Source organism: Pipra filicauda, unplaced genomic scaffold (genome assembly GCF_003945595.2).
Source record: "Pipra filicauda isolate LSUMZ 115617 unplaced genomic scaffold, ASM394559v2 scaffold59_size3379749_pilon, whole genome shotgun sequence".
Classification (NCBI taxonomy): Eukaryota; Metazoa; Chordata; class Aves; order Passeriformes; family Pipridae; genus Pipra; species Pipra filicauda.
In genome coordinates, this window is record NW_024104753.1 from 2803937 (window position 1) to 2824673 (window position 20737).

General features: G+C 41.8%; 1 protein-coding gene and 1 long non-coding RNA gene across 4 annotated transcripts in view; both read left to right on the forward strand.

Annotated features, from left to right (window-relative positions):
• Window positions 1-6287: 6287 nt before the first annotated feature.
• Window positions 6288-8817, forward strand: LOC113984481. Its single transcript, XR_003539521.2, has 3 exons — window positions 6288-6548; window positions 7125-7195; window positions 8697-8817. It is a non-coding gene; the product is annotated as an uncharacterized LOC113984481 (long non-coding RNA).
• A 1289-nt stretch (window positions 8818-10106) lies between these two features.
• The window catches only part of HIPK3 (homeodomain interacting protein kinase 3), a 72863-nt gene continuing 62232 nt past the window's right edge, over window positions 10107-20737 (forward strand). The window contains exon 1 of one of the 3 annotated variants that reach the window (XM_039387926.1): window positions 10107-10370. The gene's annotated coding sequence lies outside the window, so the exon portion shown is untranslated. Of the gene's footprint in view, window positions 10371-10872; window positions 10997-20737 lie in introns of those variants that run through there. The other 2 variants (XM_027714516.2, XM_027714519.2) reach the window with 2 other exon arrangements.

The window sequence follows — 20737 nt, forward strand, 5'->3', positions numbered from 1 at the left end:
ACTCCATTAATTAGTAATTTAAAGTAAGCATTGTGAGATTTTTGATTGAGCTTTATGTTGTAGTTACAACACACAAAACCTCAGGAGATATTTGAATGAAAATGGAACTTTTACTATTATTCCGGCATTGATCTTAACAGCTGCGTACATAAGAAACTTAATAAATAAAATATTCAGCGTGCAAATTTTCTTCAGTAATCAATAAGCATCTGGAGCCACATTCATCCTAGAAATAATTCTACTGACCATAATGGATTTGCACCAGGAGTCCATTTAGCCAGAATTGCTTGTGTTGTGCATAGCTGCCCATTAGCTTCCTCTGTACAATCATGTTAGGAAGTTTATGTGCAGCCCTGGTGCTGCTGATGGGCCCAGCCTCTTCCAGAATATGATTAATGGCCAACTGTGCTGGTGGTGATAATAATCATATTGTGTGATTAACAACTGCAAAGAGGAAAACCAGGAAAAACTAGGAAAAGTAGGAAAACTAAAGGGGGCTCTGTGTGGCATAGGGAGGAGAGCAAAACTACTAACAGGGCTACTTGTTTGTGTGTTGGCTGCAGGGCAGGACATGGTACCCTGTGTGCAATGCCTGCAGACATTCCCTCTGTCTCGTGGGGAAACCTGCAGGATTTGTCTCCAAGTAATGAATGACTGCACTTGCACGGTCTGGGATGCTGCTTTCCAAGACCTGTGCATGTCCTTTCCCTGTTTTGTAATCTCTGCTTAAGTATAAGTCATAAGCAAGTGAATGAAAACAGATATAAAAGCAGCTATACGTGTGTACACAAAGTACTTACTGCTCAGAATTAAACACCTTAAAACACAAATAGTGTTGCTTTTACTCAGGTTGCTTGGAAAGTCCCCACCTGTTGATTAAGTAATGCTTTTTTCTGCTCTTTATTTTGGGGTATTTCAGCAAGTGCCCTAACACTTGCCCTTTTAGCTATGACTTTGAGCTGCTTTTTTGGTATTTTTTGTGAACCATGAGTGATAGGTGATACATTTCCTCACAGGATGCACTTTTATCATATTCTGAGGTACTATCCAGAGTAAGAACTACAGATTACAGTGTTTCCCATTTATGAAATTGAATAACAAATTCAATGAAGGAACAAGGCATGTTTTTGATTAAAATATGTCTACTCCCAGATTTGTATTTTTTATTTTTAAATTATTTTATAAAATGCGTATAGAAAAATAATTAAGTCTAAAAAGATGCTTTTTGACATTGATGCAGGAAAAGGATGAACTAATTTGCACTTATCACATTGTATTTGTCCGGAATAGCTGTACACATGTGCCTTTTTAAGGTATGGCAGAACAAGTCTGAATGGAAGTCCTTCAATCCCTGGCAGATGTACTATTTATGTAACATGTGCCAGTCCATTATCCTCTACTGAGATATGCAGTTTGTATTTAAAAAAGAAAAATAAATCAGAAAAATGGTCTTGACGTTCAGTGTATATATTAGAACTGTAGATACTGTGCTTTCTAAGTCACAAAAATAACTTATTTTTAGAGTGATCTCCAGTTGTCTTGAGGCCTTCAGTTAAAGTAACATCTGAGACTGGAGCTGTGAGCCTTGTCTTGTGCCTCTGTGTCCTGATGGCAATCGTTCCATTACTTGTGATCCCCTCCAAGAGAAAATACAGCAAGATCATTGCAGTGTTATTACGAAACTCTAAGGGTAAAGTCAGAATTTTTGCATGTACACATTCAGTCAAATCTCACCATGGTCTCCCAAGGCTCAGTCTTCCTGCTCTGCAGTTTCTGTCCCTTTGTTTTCTCACCTGTTGTATCTCATCGCTGTTCATTTTAGTTGGGCATGACATGATGTCTGTGACCAGGTTTTTATTTATAGATACCTATTTGCCATTTTCCTTTCCACTTCTCCTGTGTCATATTCTTTTAAACATCAGATCATATATGTGTAGGGCTGTACTGTCTGCTCCAATAACAGACAGTGGTAATTACATCAAAATATGATAAAGCCATAAACCCTGACTGATTTCCTGTCTACTTCACACCAAATCTAATTAAAATGTTACATGAGTAAACATATCTACATGATGCTGTAGATAGGTTAGTGTTTTTAACAGTAAACATTTGTTGTTTAATCAAAAGTCTCTGTAAGTAAGAAAACAACATAAGCTTTACGTCTACCTAGCAAAGGTGCGTTAAGAAAAAAGCAAATGAAAATCTTTACAAACCTTTTACTATCACCAAAATGCATATAAACTGGAAGTGTTACAGGCCAAAGCACCGCCACCACCAACTGCACATGCAGTTGGCTGAGTAGAAATGTTACTTGATCTTCCCCTCCATTGTTTGAAGAGAGATTGCTCAGAGGTGATGGTGTTTTGTGGCCCATAATGACAGTCTGCTGCTATTGTTCCTGTGATGTGATACTTTCTGCCAAGTGTCTCATTACTGGGAGTGGACACGGTGTATTTCACTCGGTCAAAGCAATTCATTAAACTGCTGCTGAACATCACCTTTTCCTTTGAACGGATTTGGACTGTTACTGGTTTGGAACAGAAAAATAAAATATAAGCACGAGTTAGTTTTTTAACCTTTGGAAAAATGTTATTAGAATATTTGCATCTCTGAATAAACACATTTATAGGAAAATATGCTCTTTGCTAAAGAAGGAAGTGTTTTTTTCCTTTTAATGGTTTGATCTGTTTTCATAACTCAAATAATTAATACGTGCCTTTTCTGTTGTTCATTCTAGGAGGAGAGTCTCTAATGGGGTAATTTAAATATTTGGAGGATATTTTTAACCGGTGTTTCATTAATGATGTCTCATGGTGGAGGGGAAAATAAGGATATCTGCTTTTAAAAAGTAGAAAAACATATGGATAAGTTCCTGATGTATTAAACTCCTAAGGGAGGGTGTACGTGAACATTTTCAAGCCATGTGCAAGCTGACTCGGGTAAAACTGCTTCTCAGGAGGGATTTGTGCCACAGACAGATTAGCAACAGGACCTTACACCAATGCGACAAAAGGGGGCTTTTGTTCAGTTTGGGTTTTGTTTTTAACGTGGTAGGGCTTTAGCTGCTGATAGCAAACTCTGGCTCCGTCCTCAAGTGCTTTCCCGGCGAGGTTGGAGGGACCCAGGTAACGAGGTCATCTTCCGTTTAATTCTAAAATAGGCTCGGATGTGATTCAGCGCTCGCCGGAGTTAAACCAGGCTCCGCTCCCGTGTGCTGCCGTTTGTGGGGGAGTGTGAGATATTCCCCATTAAGATAAAACTTGTCTTTGTCACGGTAAAACAGCCGCCTAAACTAGGAGGCAGTTAATCAGACTATATACTTTACGGGCTGGCTTTGGAATATGTTGCAAAAGCACAACCCCAGAAATCTTTATTCATGTAAATAGTTTCCTGGAGCCAGTAGACCTGCTAATAAGCAACGAGTCACTTGAGTAATGCAGGATTATGTTTTAATTCTGTAATTTGACAGCCTGCTTATGTTTAATGATGTTTATTTGTAGGAATGATGCATTTTGGAAAGTGAGGTCAGCTGGAACATTTGTGGTCTTCATCTGTCTGCAGCCCTTGATCTTGCCATGTATCAGTCACTAAAAAAAGAAGTGATTACTCAACTGTAAAAATGAAATGGTTGTAATATTAGTGCATACTACCTTGTGAATATTCTGAAATGTAGGCTGCAGAGATGATGCTTATTTCAAAACACCAGAAAAACCCCCAAATAGTTGCTATTAAAGATTTTACAAATTAGCACTATCTCATTGGAATTTTAGTTTGAAATATGTGTGCTTTTTAATTTTAAAAATATTTTTTCTTCTCTGTAGAAAAAGTGTTTCAATGTGGTTTTAAGCTTTTTCTGTAGAGTAAATACTTTTTTCCCAGTGTCTGGATATCATTAATCTGGTAATGGATTATCTTATTTTTCACTGATTGCCGTGGATGTTATATTTCTCAGATTATATCAGATTCTCACCATTTTATGGTGCAGCGTAAAACATATTTGTCCTCTCCAAGCACCTCAAAACTAGAAAGATACTGTAATTTTGTACACATTTAACATTGGTTAATCCTAACAATCACTTCAAATTATTTTCATGCTGGAGAGAGAAAATAAAAATGTAATTATTAAGTACACTTACGTGAAAGACACTCAGACACCACAAAGACTAATGACGACAAGAAAATAGCTATTTAGAAAGATTCTTGCAAGAAAATTTACAGTTTCAAACTACAAATGAACATTATCATGACACATTTCCTGAAGATAGACCCTTCCTTGTGGATCTCCTAAGGTGCATGAGAAATGATCTACTTCTATGGCTCTTACAAAAAGAGGAAATCCAGAGTGAAAATGAAAATATAGACTGAAAAATACAATGCTATGATACATTAGCATTTACATGATCCAGTAAAGATATTAAAATGCAATCTCCCATAGGATATTGAATTTCTTTAACTCTTTTTGGTCCTCTTAAATATGAACAAGAACTTAGCATAGTTTAAAACACAGCAATGAAGCATCTGTCAAATCTACACCTATTGATATCATATAAGCACAAGCATTTCACAGTATCCCTGAACAAAATCATCTGTGACAATTTGCAGAGTGGCATTTTTTAAAATTATAGTTGTCCCAGTTGGCTGTTTCAACAACTGTGGCCCTTAAAAGAACAATAAGATTGAAAAGAAGCAATTATCCAAAAAAAAAAAAAAAATTAAGAAGAGAAAGAGAGAGAGAGCGAAATTCCATAAATCCTAAATTGAAGTAGTAAATATTTATGTAATCTCAAGATAAATTCTTGATATTTTTTCCACCTCCATGTTTTTTTCAGCTGCTTGGTGTATAATTGTCTCTCATCTATTAAAGGTTAGACTTGATGATCTTGGAGGCCTTTTCCAATTTTAATGATTCTATGATTCTACAGTGCAGTCATTCTGCCTTTCTGTGATGTGAAAAATGAGAGGATTAGTGGTTTAGTTTGGATGAGGTGTGCATTTCATCTCAAGTCAGCCAGCTTTTATCTACATGCTAACCAAAAAGATTTTCAAGATTCCTTCCCTGTTTTCTAAGAATTACCATGTTAGTCACCCTATCATTATCTTTATATACAAGACAAGTTAATTTCCCAGGAGTTACCATTAACTGGCAGAATTTGCAATAGCAATGTCAAGATGGTGTGGGAGGTTTCTTGGAACTGGGTTTTAAAGGCTGAGGAAGAAACAAGCAGAAAGACAGGCAATCAGAGGAAAGTTTTTTAATCTGATTTTCTTCTTTGGAAGAGCCACAGTGGATGGCTCCTCGTGCAAACCTTGGGACATGCTCAGGGAATGGTGATGACTTCATGAAATGAACACTGGCATGAGCATCCCCTTGCACAAAGGCCCACAAACCACCATGAGCCCTTGGAAGGCGTGTTCTGGGCTTTGCAGCTTTTAAATCTCATGGAGGAGTCGGGCTGTTTAACTTGTAAGTTAAACAGCAAACAATAAACAAATCTCTTTCCCCCTCCAGCCCTTTTTTTTTTTTTTTTCAGTCCTGTGTTACAGATGCAAAACAATAAAGTGGAAATAAAAGGTGAAATTTGTGTTTGAATGTCTGTGTTTGTTTTTGCTAACGACTCAGTGTAAACTGCACAGAGAAACCTGCATGTTTTTTAATTGAGGAAAGACAGTGCTTCTCAACTGACCTTCCAGTCGTTGCAAAAAGAGCAAAGTGTATGTTTGCTTTAAATTTGAAAGTAATTTTCCATTTACACCCAGCAACAGAACGTTGGATTTTGGATATGTCTAGCAAATGTATCTATGGGGAGGGGAGCTGGGGAACTTTGAACCATGCTTATCTGAATATGATGGTAATCAGTGGAAAGTATAAATTCAGATTTTCTTGTTTTTACAAAAGCACCTTTTATCAGTTTAACCCTGACCTCTTTACATGTTTCAGCAGGAATTTCGATCCTGAAAAATTTTAATCCAAATGCACAACATTGAATGGTTGTTTCTCATAATACAAGTCATAATTCAGGGACAGTTGCATCAGTTAAAAAATGTGTTAGATAAGGAATTCTTAAGATAAAAAAAATAGTTAACTTTGTCCAGTCTTATCTGTTTTGGAAGGATAAATACCGTAAGCATGAAATATTTCAGCCAATTACTGTGAAAAACTGTAAAGTTATACTATAATTTGAAATCCTACCATGAATTAATTCCCTGCTTAACAGATTGGTAAATACTGTGGCAAAAACTAAATACTATGGCCTGAAAGTTTTTTTAAAAAGAAAAATTTCAGTGTGCCCTTCCCCTGTTCCACTGTCCTTGTGCTGATCTGTACTTGCTGCTCATGCTCTTCAGGGTCAGGGGAAGGCCTGGATACCTTCAGTGGTTGCCAACCAGCTTCTGGGTTGTTTGGATTTCATAACTTCTACCCAGGAAACTCAGCTGAAGCCTGCACAGCTCTCCCTGCTAACTGACAACGAAAAACTGCCTTCCTCTTTGTGTCAGCTCTGACGTTCCTGAGCTGCTGCGACTCACCCAAGAAAAGCCTTTTCTGCTGGGTGAGTCGAGTCTGCTAAATGAGAAGTTCAATGTCATCAACGGAGAGTTATCACCAGGAAAATTTAACTGGATGTCTGGAGAGCAGTTCTTTTCGCAGTGACGGAGTGTGGCTTGCTGTTTCATGCAACTGCACCCCGTGTTATTAGGGACAGTGCAGGGCCTGGGGGATGGAATTACAGCCCTGTGGTCTTGCCTTCTCCCGTCCTTATCTTTGTGGCTTTGCTCTAACAGCAGAGCCTTGCTCAGGACTCAAGTTTGTTCAAAAATTAAGGGTCCAGCTGATATAAACAACTCATAAGCTGATACAAACAACTCGTACTGGCTTGTAAAAAGTGTTTTGATGATATAGCTTATAGCAATTTGGTGAGTAAAACAAATTGTTCTAGCCAAAGAGTTTTTGGTCTGTGTCTACGCTTGGGATTTTGATAACAAAAATAGCACAAAATGTCATTGGTAGGTGTCCTGCCAAAAGCTTCCAGCCTGTGTTTGTCCTTAGATCATCTCTGTTTGCTGCATAATAGATTGCGTCTGTTGGAAATACCTTCTTCTAACCTCTGTTTCTTCTTTTCACTCAGAGCACTCACACAAAACTACTGCTTATCCTCTGCAAAGGCATAGAAAGAAGGAGCAACAAGAGCCTGTGGAGGTGTGTGTTTCAATGCTGAACTGGATAAGTGAATCTAAATGACATGGGCCTCCTTCCACTGAGTTACTTAAGTACTTTGAAACAAAACACTCCCCTCCAAACGGTATCAGTAGTCCACAGTACTTACAGGTGTAACAGGAGTTTCCATATTAACCCCTCAGTTGCCTGCCAAAACAAAATTAGGGCAAAGAACTGCTTACTATTTTTTAGATGAGAAAAAAAAAATCATGTGAGGGCCCCTCAGACACAGTCATATTTGACCTCTGATAGAAATGTTCCTCAGAGTGTTTAAAACTCACTGATAATGTTATCTTGTCATGTGTTGGGGGCAGTTAAAAATGCTTTTGTGGCCAAAGTAGCCCCTAAAAGTCACTGATTGATGGGGGGAGGTTCAGCTCTTCAGCTCCTTAGTGGCACTGGCCAGCCCTCACATGCCATTTGGGCCCTAACTCTGATGAAATGTGAGCAACATTCCTTGAACAACAAGGAAGTCTTTAACTGGAACAGCTCCCAGTAAGTACAAATGATGGATCTTCAAAGAGATTCTACGCTCCAGGAAAGCAACTGAAGGAGTTTGGAAGAGATTTGAGAGTTTGATTACACACTGATGATACTCCTGTTGCAAGTTGAGGGGAAGCCTAGCTTGATCTAATTAGCAAAGACTAATGTGAGGACAAAACTGACAGTGGTGACATGTTTTGGGAGGTGATGTTTTTTAGCAAACGACCAGCTCAAAAATTCCAGCGAGAGACCAGTACAATAAGAGAGGTTAATGACTCCAAAATCACTCCTTCTTTTCTAAAACTAAATTAAAATGTTTCTAGAAGTTGGTTAAAATTGTGCAAACATATCCGTGGAGCATTGGATTCATAATTTTGTCTATTTTTAGAGGATCAGTATCGTTCAAGTTTACAACTGGTTTTGGATTGTTTTGGTTATCAAATGATAAGAAGTTGCATGCTGAAAAATGACAAAATTGCAAGAAACAGATCCTAAAAAACAGCTGTAAAAATTATGTTGAGACTAGTCAGTAGATCACAGTTTGGGGTGGTGTGCACCAATTTAAGTTTGCAGATTAAATGGAGATTGAATCAGCATACACTTAATAATTTATTAAGTCATTTTAGAGTTTGTATGGTGAAGTAATCAACAATAATGTTCATCAACATTTATCTTTTGTAACAGATTATATGTTAATCAAATGTATAGCAATAATTCTGTAGGATATTTTTTAGAAGCTTGATTAATATTTATAAAATTAGTAAGCAATATATATGATGAGCAGCTCTTGAGAGCTATAATTTGCTAACATTGACACCCACCCATTTTTCCTCACCCCTAAATTATATGTCTCATTACTTACAAGACTGAGTATTGGTGGTGTTATGGTAGTAACCCTAATGTTAGGTTTTAGTGTTTTAGTATTTCTGTACAACAACTCTGTCTTCTCCGATTAATTAATTCCAATTCTGACTTCACGTCCTAACAATCTTTGTTACAGGGATTGGACCTAAATAAAGGTTAAAATCAAGCAGACGTGTTGAAGATACTGGAACAAGTAGTGAGAAAAAATAGCAGAGTACGTGTAGTTGTGCAAGTAAATAAAGAAATTCTTTGTTATTTTTGGCAAGAGGTGGAGGAGCATGTGATGTCCAGTTGTAGCTTTAGCCAAGGATTTATCTTGGGGCTAAATACTTTATAGGCAAACAGTAATTCCTTTTCACCCCACATCAGCTGAAATACTATTTAGGGCCAAGAATGCTGCTTGCAGAAGTTGACCAGCCCTACAACCAACCACTAATATTCAAGTGATGCATAATATTAGGGGCACGTTGTTACTGAGGGTGTATCCTGTTATTTTGTCAAGACTTGAGCAAGGCAAAATGCTGGACTGTAATGCAGGATACAAAATGGTCATTACACTTGCTCCGTCCTGTTACCTCTATAGCTAGTGGTGTGTTTGATTGACCGGGCTAATGTGGCAGGGACTGCTCTCCAGGGAAGGATGTCAGATCAGATCTGGAAGGTTGGTGCTTCACAGTTATTTTTCCAGGGTGGGAAGGGGAATCTGTTCACCTTATAAAGCAAGAGCACTCATTTAAGTGAATTTGGGAGTTCACATGTTCGCTCTCACCTTGACATCTATCTAAGCTGCGGGTCTTGAGAGTCAGGCCTTTCCCCTGGCACCAGTTGCCTCATTGCTATGTACTTTACGTATCTGAGAATGTTACGGGGAGTTGGCAGCTGACGAGGCGGGAAGAGGAGCTCACCATTTGGGGTGTGATGGTTAGAATGACCGTCACTGGGGGATTTACAGGTGCTCCTCGCGGAGCTCTCACACGCCCGCCTTCCTCCGGGTAGTGACGGACCGGGGCGGGCAGAGGAGAGTTCGCGGTAGGAGCATCTCAACTTGTTCTCGCAGGGCTTCCCGGGGGGGACCGTCAGCCGGTGGCGAGGAGGCAGGTGACGGCCACGGCGATGGGCACGGTGACCGCCACACACCTGCCCCGGCCCGTGGGTGCGGGAGGGCAGGAGAAGCGCCGGGGGGGAGCCGGGTCCGTGCGCTGACAGAGGCTCGGGGCGGCGGCGGGGGCGGCCCCGGCTGCGGCGGGCGGCGCTCGGCGGGGCCGGGCGGGGGCGCTGCCGCCGGGCCGGGCTGGGCCGGGCGGGCGGCGGGAGCGCCCCGCAGGCAGCGCCGCGGGGCTGGGTGGGGGCCGGGGCGCGCCGGAGCGGGGCTGGGCCGGCGCCCCCTCCGCTGCGCTCGGCGGGGCCGCGTCCCGCCGCTCCGGGGCGATGGGCGGCGGCGGGCGCCGCTAGGCCGCCGCGGGCAGGGCGGCGGCGGAGGCGGGAGGAGGCGGAGGCGGAGGAGGCGGCGGCCGGGGGCGGGCTGGGTCCCTCCCCGGGAAGATGAGGCGGAGGCCCGGTCTGCCGAGCGGGCTGAGCTGGGGCTCTTCCCTCCCAGCCGCCAGGACAAGATGGCAGCGGCCGAGGCGGCGGCGGCAGCAGCAGCAGCAGCGGCGGCAGCAGCAGCAGCAGCAGCGGCGAGAGCAGCAGGAGCGGCGGGGCTGAGCGGCTGAGCCCGCCCGGAGCGGCGCTTCCCCGGGGCGCTCCCGGACATGCCCAGGGCGGCGGCGGCAGCTCCAGCGCGGACGCCAGCGCGGCCCGACCCGTGAAGGTGAGCGGCGGGCAGCGAGCGGGGCCGGCCCCGCCGGGCGGGCAGCGGCGCTACCTCCGCCGCCGGCGATCGACCCCTTCCCGCGGGGGCTCCTGGGCGCTCCCGGCCGCTCTTGCCCGGAGCCCCCGCCGCCCTCGCCGCCCTCGCCGAGCCCGAGCAGCGCCGCTCCTCCTCCCCGTCGCCTTCGTCCCCGAAGTTCCCCCTTCCCCGAGGAGCCCCGGGTGCCGGGCGAGGCCGTCGCCGCCCGGCGGGGGAGGCGTGTCCGCCCCTCGCCCGCTGCCGGCGGCGGCGCTGCCCCGCTCCCTTCCCCTGGCGGGCGCTGCCCCGGCGCTGCCCCGCTCCCCTCCCGGGAGCCGCCTCCTCCTCCTCCTCCTCCTGCCTTGTATGGACCCGGCCGGCGGGGGGTCCCGCGGGTGGTGCCCGGGCGCGGCTCCGCCCGCTCTCGGGTCCTGCTCGGCTTTCGCAGCCGCGGTGGCTCCGCGTAGTCCCGGCGGGACTCGCCCCGACCCCTGAGGAGACACCCGCGGGACCCCTCCTGCGCCGTGGGGGGAGCTGGGGCGGCAAATGGTGCCCAGGGCCGGGGTAAATAGCAGCAACTGGAAAGGAAGCGGACGCTTTAAAATTTGGTCAGTTCCCAAGAGCGAGCTCCGTGAAAAACGGAGGGGTTTTATTGCTGGAGGCTTTGCCGTAATGGTTGCGGCAGGGATTGTGCGGGGTTTGTTCTGGATTCGTCGCGATATCAATTGTAAAACTGGCAGGTGCGTTTGCATGTGCTTACCGCTATAGGAAATAGTGATGGGGGTTTTTAAAAATATTTTTATTTAAATTAAGCACTCCGTCGTCAGTGCTATGTGCTTACGTGTATATAAATATCTTTCTTTTGAGGCTATACTTTTGTTACTAACTGTTGCGTCGGACTTGAAATTTCAGAAACAGCAGTCGTTTCTTTTTTTTGTTAACTTAGTTGTTTTGAGACTCCCAGGCTTACCTTCCCAGAAATTATGTGGTGCTCTGATGTTTTTACGTCTTCCCGCTACTGTATAACCTTGTTTATTTCGGTTTAGTATCTTTAAATTGTCTCTCATGTTAATAACATTTTTTTCCACAACTACATTAAGTAAAGCTACAGTTGTTGATAACAATGCATATTTCTGTGGTTGTTTCCCCCCCCCCCCCAGTATTACGTCCCATTACATCATTTGCAGAAAGTTTAATCTCTGGTTGATTTCACACAAAGTAGAAAAGCCTGGCTGGACTATGAATACTTACTTTCTGATATAATGATTCTATAACAGAGTTAATCTGCTAAAGGTTCCTATAGACTAAGTTTAAAATACACGCAGTAACTGTCTAATAAGCGTGGCAGCCAGCAAAGAGATTAATTAAGCACCTGGAAAATAGGTCAATACTGTATTACGAAGTGGCAGAGTGAGATCGCAGATAAATAGAGCAAAGTGTTAACGTGGACTACGGGGAGAAAAGTGACACCGATATAACAGCGGTGACGGCTTTATCTGTGCTGCCGCGGACCATTTATGGTAGCGGCGCGGTGAGGTGATGTTTACAGTCATGTAAAACAGGAATTAGGCAGAGTTTTCACTTAATGCACTTGTTACCGGGCACTTCTGTTGCAGTGCGAGTTCTGCTGCTTGCTCGGGGTGTGGCACCGGTTGTGCTTGTAAATTATTTTTTCATGGATATATTTGGCTGGACGCTCTAATTCCGATTGTGGTGGTGGTGGCGGCGTGTGGCTCTCCGGGCTTGAGGACGATTTGTAATTGGACGGATTCCATCAGCTGGAATAAAGTTTCATTGAAAAATTGCTCGGGAAGCTGCCCCTGACCTGGGGTTCTCTGCCGGTACTTGTGGTTTTTCTTTGTTTAGGGTTTTTCGTGTTTGTGTGCTTCCTCCCTCCTGTCTTTCAAACAACTACCTACAGAAATAGGGAAATGAGACCAGCTCTGCATAACGAGATAGCAGAGACAAAGAGAGGGTGTGGGGAAGAAGAGTGAGCTTGCTACTCACTCATCTTAACAGAACTGACTCATAGAAATATTGGAATTTGCACGTGCTGCTTTTCTTGTTGTGTCCTCCAGTTGGTAGCAGTTGCTTCAAAACAAACGTTGTTTGGGAGGTGATTTTTCCAAAAGCATCTGTCGGACTGATTGTCGGTCTGTTTATGGGGATGGGAGGCTGAGCAGCGCTTCTGGAGGCAGAGGGTTGGCTTACCAGTTCCTGGGTGGAAGAGAATTAACTATGCTTAATTCTTGTGCAAAGCCCAATCTAAACGTGTAGGAAATGTCAGGCTGTGTTTCTCTGAGCTTGGGTGTTTAGGTATGTACCTCTCTGTACTATTTTAAGGGATTGCAGACTTCCTGTTTTTTAGAATAGTTTTCCTTTTAACAGTATATATTCCCTTTCTTGTATTTTCTGTTTTGCCAGCATGCAGATCATAGCAACAAAGGCCCTTTTGACAAAGCAGCGCATTTTGAAACAGGAATTTTGTAGTTGGCTTTCTTACGTGTGTGTGTGGGAAGAACAGCACTACTAACGGGATCAGTGCTGTCATTTGGGGCCGAATTGGAGGAATATTTGTATTTTGGAGGAATGCTAAATACAGATGGAACAAGTCCTTTTAGTTGAGCTAAATGTTGCTGTTGCAGTGTGAGGTCTGTGAGGTATCGTGGCCTGAATGCTGTGTACATACAGAGTAGTTACTATAGGCAGTGTCACTTTTTGCCCAGAACTCTGGGGAATAAAGCAGAGGACAGCTATACTTTTTTTTTTTTTTTTAAATTTGATAAGCCTTAGCTGCTCTGGATATATATAATGATATCATCCAATATGCAGGAGCATTACAGCTGAGGTAAACTGCTCTGCCCCCTGACAGAAGTATGAGTTGGGCAGAGCAGGCCTGATATCATCTGGTGATACTCGGCCGAGGGAAGAAGAAACACGGAGGGAGGATGGTGGTGATACCAACATTTACCTTTTACGAGTTTGCTGTTGAATTTTGTGAAACAGCTTCCACCTATCAGACCTCAGAAAAGCTTGTGTGTGCCATTTTATGTTTTCCGAGTTTTTTTCAATTCCCTGGTGATGGTACTCGGTGCAGTTAGAGGAGACTTTCAGAAGTCTTGGCATGGGATTGATCTGATGAAGAAAACATCCTTAGTGCTTCTTCATTGTAACTGTGATGGTCCTGTAGATGTGTTACGTAAACTCACAGCTGCTCTAACTATTACATTTTCCTGCCTTTGAAAGTGAGGGAAATAAGAGTTCAGCTTGATGCTGGGGAGCTTTTACTAAGTTAATGTCTCTGTTCCTAAGTCACTGAAATATTTATATTTCTTCAGATCTCTTAAGTGGCAATCAGAGGTGGAGTGGAAAATAATGTATTACTTTCAATAGGTCCTGAAAGAAAAGCTCATTTTTTGGGTAAGTATGAGATGGATCTCTAGGTATCTCAAACTGTATTTCAGAACTCTGGCTGGGTTAAGCACTAAACCAAACATGAGGGATTGAGCACTGAGCATGTTAGAGATGGCTGCTGAGTGTACAGTGCACCTGAAATGACCATGTTAACTCGATTTAAAGCAACTTTAAATAGCTAGTCCTATGATATGGGTTAGTAATGGGTTACCTTTTCTGACTTGTACAGGCAGTGAACACCCTCTTTTTGACCTGAAATAACCTATAATGAAGGATAAAGCCTAGAAAATCCTGTTACCTGTTCTTGGCTTCCCCTACCCTCCCATGGACTGTTTTAATTTAGAGCCTCTACCTCTTCAACAGATTTCTAGAGAAATTGTAGCTCTGTTTTTCTTCAGAGGCACTAAGTTTTGAGTGACAGGTGAGCAGGGGAACAACATGTAATTATGAAAGTGGATTTTTGTTGGTGACTTTATTTGATAGCATTTCCTACAGGGCTGTTCTTTCCCCCCTCCCCTTAATTCTTCAGTTGTGTCATTTCAATATAATGAACGTTGAAAAAGATGGCAAGAGTTGGTGTGAGCCTTGGTTTTAGATGCCTTGGGAATAGTCTTTGTACAGTTTTGTACTATTTTTTCACATTATGTCACTTTTTTTTCATATACTGTCTTAATATTCCACTTAATTTTTGAGAGTGGATAACTTTCTGAAAAATGGGAGTTAGTCTCTAGCATAGCAGTTGTGCTTGGAAAAGGAAGAAGAGCCAAATAACTGAACTGTTTTTTAAGCAAGTCAACTCATGTAGTTTAGTTCTGTTATTTTTCTTATGCTTTGACTTGGAGTTGTGTAATTTCAAAATACCTCTCCCTATATCATTAACTATACATATTTTTTAGGTCCAGTATTATGTAAACTTTTTGTACAGTCTTTTTCACCTTATGTTTTTGGAAAAAGATTAGAAAATATTCCTTTTTGTAAATAAGGAATATATTCCTGGTTTTCCCTTTTCTCCAGCTCTCTTGTGTTCTACAATATTTGGGTGTAATAAGATGAAGCGTAGAAAAATGTTAAGTTCAAGTTCCAAAACACAACAATAAAATAAGATGCAGTGAAATATCAAAAGACAAAACAGACACTACAAATAAATTCCTGTATTTTAGTGTGATCAAAGCCACAGCAACTCTCAATATTAAAAAAGTAGTTTGATTCTTATGTACAGAGTACTGTTATTAAATGTTATGAAGGACACTCCCATCAAAAAACTGTCTTTAAAATCAGTAATCTTAAACTCATATGACTCTTTCCACTCTTACTAAATCAATTTAACAGTTGTAGAAAACTTCTTAGTGCTTTTTAAAAGCACGTTCCAAGTTAAATGCGAACAGTGCTTTTAATGTAAAAAGTCAGTGATTGTCAAATGAAAATCTCTTTGTATTTGTATAAACATCACCTGCTGAATATGTACAGCACCTCAGTAACTACCCATTTAGAATAAGCGGTGGAAAGCTTAGGGACAAAAAAGCTCAGGTCCTAATACCTATGCAGAATTCCATAAACATCACCATTAAAAGAGGAGGATGTAGCTGCTGGTTGGAGATGCCCACAGTCACTTTCCATGTCTGTGGGAAACCACTCTGTAATCCACTGATCTGAGAGTGTCTTACCCTGCTCTGTTCTGGAGGCTGTGCTGCTTTAGGTTACCAGGCCCTGCTGTCCTGGAGCTGATTTTTATGTGACAGGGACACTTTAACTTCCAAGGAACTTAAATTGCTGGGTGAGGCAAGATTTTTATCACAAAGCTTGGCTTGGCTGTTGCCTTGGGGCAAGCTGCGACCAGTACCTGAGAAAACTTGCTTTGGGTTGTTTTAGGGGTTTACTTTTGGTTTTACTTGACTCTCAGTTAGAAGGTGAACTGAGAAATGAAATTGGGTCTCCTCACCATGATGAAGTGAGATGTCAAAACTGGTCCTTGGGCAGGAAGAATTGCCAGGAGAACAACTTCAGCTGGGATTGTGATAACTGGTGCAGCTGTGCTCTGTGTGGGGCTGGAGTGTCTTCATTGCAAAGATGTTTGCTGCTTTTATTAGTGTGACCAGATCCCTCCAGGCCTGCTCCCTCGGGATGTGGATGTCAGCTGACATCTGAACCTTTCCCTGTTCCTGCTGGAATAGACTGAAGCAAGTGCCTGCCCACAGAAAGGACCTAGTGTAGGCTTGAGGTCTGCATGGGAAAGCTCACCTATAAAGGCAAAAGTGCAGAGTGGAAACAAACTTCAGTGCCAATAAGTGTTAAAAAAAAATTGCTATATTCATATTTCCCCCGAATATCAAAAGCTAACTCCTGTGATACCAATATGACTGCAATCATGGCTAAAAAGGTAAATAAAACAATACTTCAAGCAAAGAAACTTTTCTTACTGGCGATCTAAGCTCCCTTTGGAAACTAAGAGTAATCACTAGTATCACATATTCATAAATATTATCTATCTGAAACTTTATTTATTTACTTTTACAAAAGTAATTTACTTTTTCATATGTAGACACAAACCCACATTTCTTCTGTTTGTTTCCAGTCTCAGCATGTTATTTACTACCTTGTTTTGGTCCTTTGTCAGTGTTTTTTTAAAAAAATGCTGTTAACCTTTACCTAATTCTGCTAGTTTGAGTAAAACATGTTCTTTTTTCTTTTCCTCTTATATATGATGCAGGGTTTGTCTGTGTTGGCACACAACAATTGGTGGAACTTGCACAACTTCCAGAAGCCTTTTTAGTTGCTTCTTGTAAGATGCCTTTCTGCCTTTTTGACTGAAATGCTGTTAATGTGCATCATTGTCTTGTAAACATCTTCCTTCCTGTGTTTTCCTAGAAACTTCAGTCATCTGCTGCTTTCTACCCTTTTCCTTTCAATTATTCTTTTCTTTCTTTTTTTTTTTTTTGAACTATTAGAATTGGTTGCTTGTCTACAGTCTGTCTGTTCCATTTGAGGGTTTTTTTTTAAGATTTAAACTATTTATAGGGATAGAAGAGGTTCTCACAAGACCTTTATTTTTCAGTATTTGAATCTGTTAAATGCAGGAATTTTGGTGTTTGGGATCTTACTTGTGAAGCCCTTGAGAAGGAAGCAGCTTTGTTCCGAAGAGGAGAAAAAAGCTCCTTGCCTCCTCTTTCCCTGTCTGTTAATATCAACTTACTTAGTGATTCATGAAATTAATTGATATTCAGCCTAATAGGAATGGATTGCTTTCATGAGATGCTAAAGGGGTGTTTTTAATACCTTTTCTATTTGGCTTTTGTAATGGTGCTGTGGGCAGACTTCTTCCTTTGACTGTGTCAGCTCTGAGCCCTGCAAGAGGACATGGTGGGAGTTTTTCTCAAGAAATACTTTGGAAGCTCTTTGGGACAAGTGCTCCTTGAGACTAAACGTGTTTTTAAAACTTGGTTGCAGAGATGTCTAAACATTCTTTTGAAGACTAAAATAAGAGTGATCGTTAAAAGTTTATTTATGCCACAAATGGAAAGATTATTAAACGTGGAAGGGAATACAACAGAGAAAAAAAAGGATGCACATTTATCAGTATTATTATGACCCCCAGCTAGTGGGGTCATGTGCTGCATGTAATCTTGCCTTTCTTTTTGCCTTTCTGTAGAGTTAAATCAATAAGTTTCTCTGCATAGTGAAGATGGAGAAATGTCTTGCACTGGTGGCTTTGGGAAACATTATAATATGGGTTGCTGCAGTTATTGATTCATTAGGAGGCAAGAGGCTGATCCTTCTGTGAGACAGTATGCATTTCTAATGCACTGATTTTTACCTGTAGGAAATGCTGCTTCCTCTGCATCCTTAGAAATCTGAAAAAAGTAAACACCTCTTTTTCCTCTGTTCTTTCTTTCTTTATTGTTCTACATATGCCATATCTAATTTATACAGCTATTTTCAGTAAGCAATTGATGCTATTTTCATGACAACGTTGCTTACAATGAGAGAAAAACTCCTGATATATAAAGGCAGAATAATCAAACCCCTTTTAAATAAGGAATTTTTATTATGGGAAATATACTAGGACTTTGAAGAGTTTTTTTTCCTGTCTGTGTATATATACAAATACCTTTCAAACATATACTTACTATGTGTATGTGTATTAATCTCAATGTGTATATGTTTGAAAGTTGTTACTGGATGTAGCTGAGGCAAGTGACCTGAAAACTGCAGCAGAAAAAGATCAGTCAAGGTAAGCATGTTGGCTTAGATGCCTTAATTATTTTGCAGTTAAGTCAGATTTAAAACAAACAAACATAAAAGGCTAAGGTTCTTATTTACTCTAATATTTTTATTGCAAAAGGAGATGAATATGCTCTGGGAAGAGAGACTGATTTTCTTTTTTTTTTTTTTTTCCCCATGTGTTTGGGGAAAGTTTTAGCTCAAACATTACTTACTGCTGGGTAATTCTCAATGTGTAGGCAGCAGTTGTATTCACCTCCTTGATACAGGAGGGCCTGATTTGCAAATTTTTTACATCACGTGTCAGACTCAATGAGCTCGACAGGCTGTTTGTGTGTGTGCTGTTGCAAACTTAATGTGCAAGTCCTGGGGAGAGAACAGTAATTTTGTATTGTTGTGCTGGTTTATGGTGTATTCTTTTGTTTTGTCCTGGGGAAAATCTTTTACCGTAAGAGGGAGAAAGACCATTTTGGATGAATTTCCTCCACTTTGAATAGTTTCGAGGACTTGATGAACTTTAGGTGAATAGGACCCCTTGATGTGCATGCATGTAGATACCTCAGCATGTGGAGCTGAGGTATCTACAAGGGAAACAGCCCTCTTGATTTATAGCCTTACAGGAGCTGCATTTGATACTGTCTAGAGCTATGCTAAAATGTAGCTTCTAAATAAATTGCTTAGTGGGGTTGGTCCATTTCTGTTTTTAAAAAAAGCCCAGCAGACTGAAGAAGGCAAAATTAAGCAATGAAACAAAAATAAAATTACTGGAAATAAGAAGGAAAATGGGCATACACGTGTAAGAAGTTGGTTTGTTTTAAAAAGACAGCGGCATTTGAACAGGTGATATACCAACAAGCAGTTTGGGCTAATCCCCTCTATCAAATTTTATTTCTGCCTTAGGGAAGGTGGCAAAATCTTTTGGAAACACTTACAGCAATGGAAAAAGTGTGGCTTTATGCCCTGCCTCTCGACTCACCTCGATCCCTCTTGCTCTTGTGACAGACAGCAGCAGTGGTTTGAATAGATCCTTCAGCACTACTGTGGTGGGGAACTCGAAGGTGTGGGCTCTCCTAAATACCACTGTTCTGGACTTTTATTTCAGCGTGCCTACTGTTTCCAGGTTCTAAAAGAATTAGCCTTTTAAAAGAAGAGATTAGGCTGGCGAAGCCCTGGCTGGTTGAAATGCGCTGTTTGTGTTGATGGAGGCACATTCTGATTTGGAGGGCATGTTCTCATTCGGGGCTGATGGCTGATACTGCACTGCTTGTGCTTTGCTTTTCAGTTGGACGACAGCATCTTGCCCAGAGGAAAAAAAAAGTGCTTGAAGTACTGTTTCATTTATCTTCTTAGCTATGATTGCAGTCATATCACAAGATTTAGCTTTTGATATTTGCGGAAAACATGAATATAGCCATTGTATTCTTGAGTAGTGCTACTGGCACTAACGACAGCGTTGAGTCATAGGAGTTCACTCTGATATTTTATATAAAATATGTGTTCAGTGTATGGCGTCAGTTCTGCTTCCGAGTATCGAGACAATGGTGCAATTGAGACTAGTTTGTATCACACTTAAATGAATTTAGATTTTCCGTTTCTGGTATTAATGCAGCATCAGTAGTGTCTGACTAAAAATATCTCTGATGTTGTACAAATCTAAAGTCAGCTCTGTAACATTTTTCTTAGGTGTTTAGTAACTAAGTTTTACAAATGCAAAATTTAATCCCTGTATCATTTGCTTCCCGCTAAGACTCTCCCCAAGCTTGCAACCAACCTTTGGCCTTTCAGCCTTGACCTTTGCCACTGACCTGTGCAGGACTGAGGCTTTATGTTGGGCAAAGGCTGCCATCGGCTCAACTGAATTTTCTTGGTGTACGATGGGCCAAAATTCTGGAGCTCGGAAATATCTTGTGTGTTTTAATCAAAGACTGTAATAATTTTTTTTTTTGTCATTAAACTTGGGTGCCTCTGGTTGCTACCCCTGGAACTTGGTGTTGGCTTTTTTTGTGAGGTATCATCAGCTACCCCTGCATCTCAGAGTTTTCTGTGGTGGAGTGTGTGTGTGCCTGTGCAGTTCATGTCTAGAATTGCCTCTGTGGTTATGCAAGGAAACGATTCACATGGCATGTGTTACTTGAAACAGCTTCGTGCATTCTCCTTTGCTCTGCTCCCTCCCTTCCGTGGGTCACAGATCTGCTCACAGAGCTGGTTTTGAGGTGGCCAGAGGGTGGGAGGACTCTCTGGACTTGTATTTCTGGACACTTTGCCCTGTCTGTGGATCTTTTCCCGTATGAATTGCACGAAACCTCAATTGCCAGTGCTTTGTTAGTAATCCTAGGACTGGAGTAAGGGAATTCCTCAGGGTGAACGGGTCATGGGTATGAAAGTACTCGGATCAGTACAGCTTGTACGGCTACATATCCAAAATAAACAATGGGATAGAAGTGCTGCTACTACTGGTAATTAAGTTTCTTCTGGGGGGGGGGAAAGAGAGGGCACCTAATTCAGATCTCTATTTGCTAAATAACTGGCGACGTTGAGTGTCAGCTAATGTAAAAAGAGCAGTTGTTTTACCTGGGAAAAACGGCAGTTAGTATCCTTAGTGTTTCCAAAGTGATGCATAATGTAAACAAAACATTGCGTAAGCACCCGCTGCTCAAATTGAGCATTTGCTGGAAGTTCCTGAGCTTTTAGAAAGCCTCCCTCGATGCCCCAGCTGC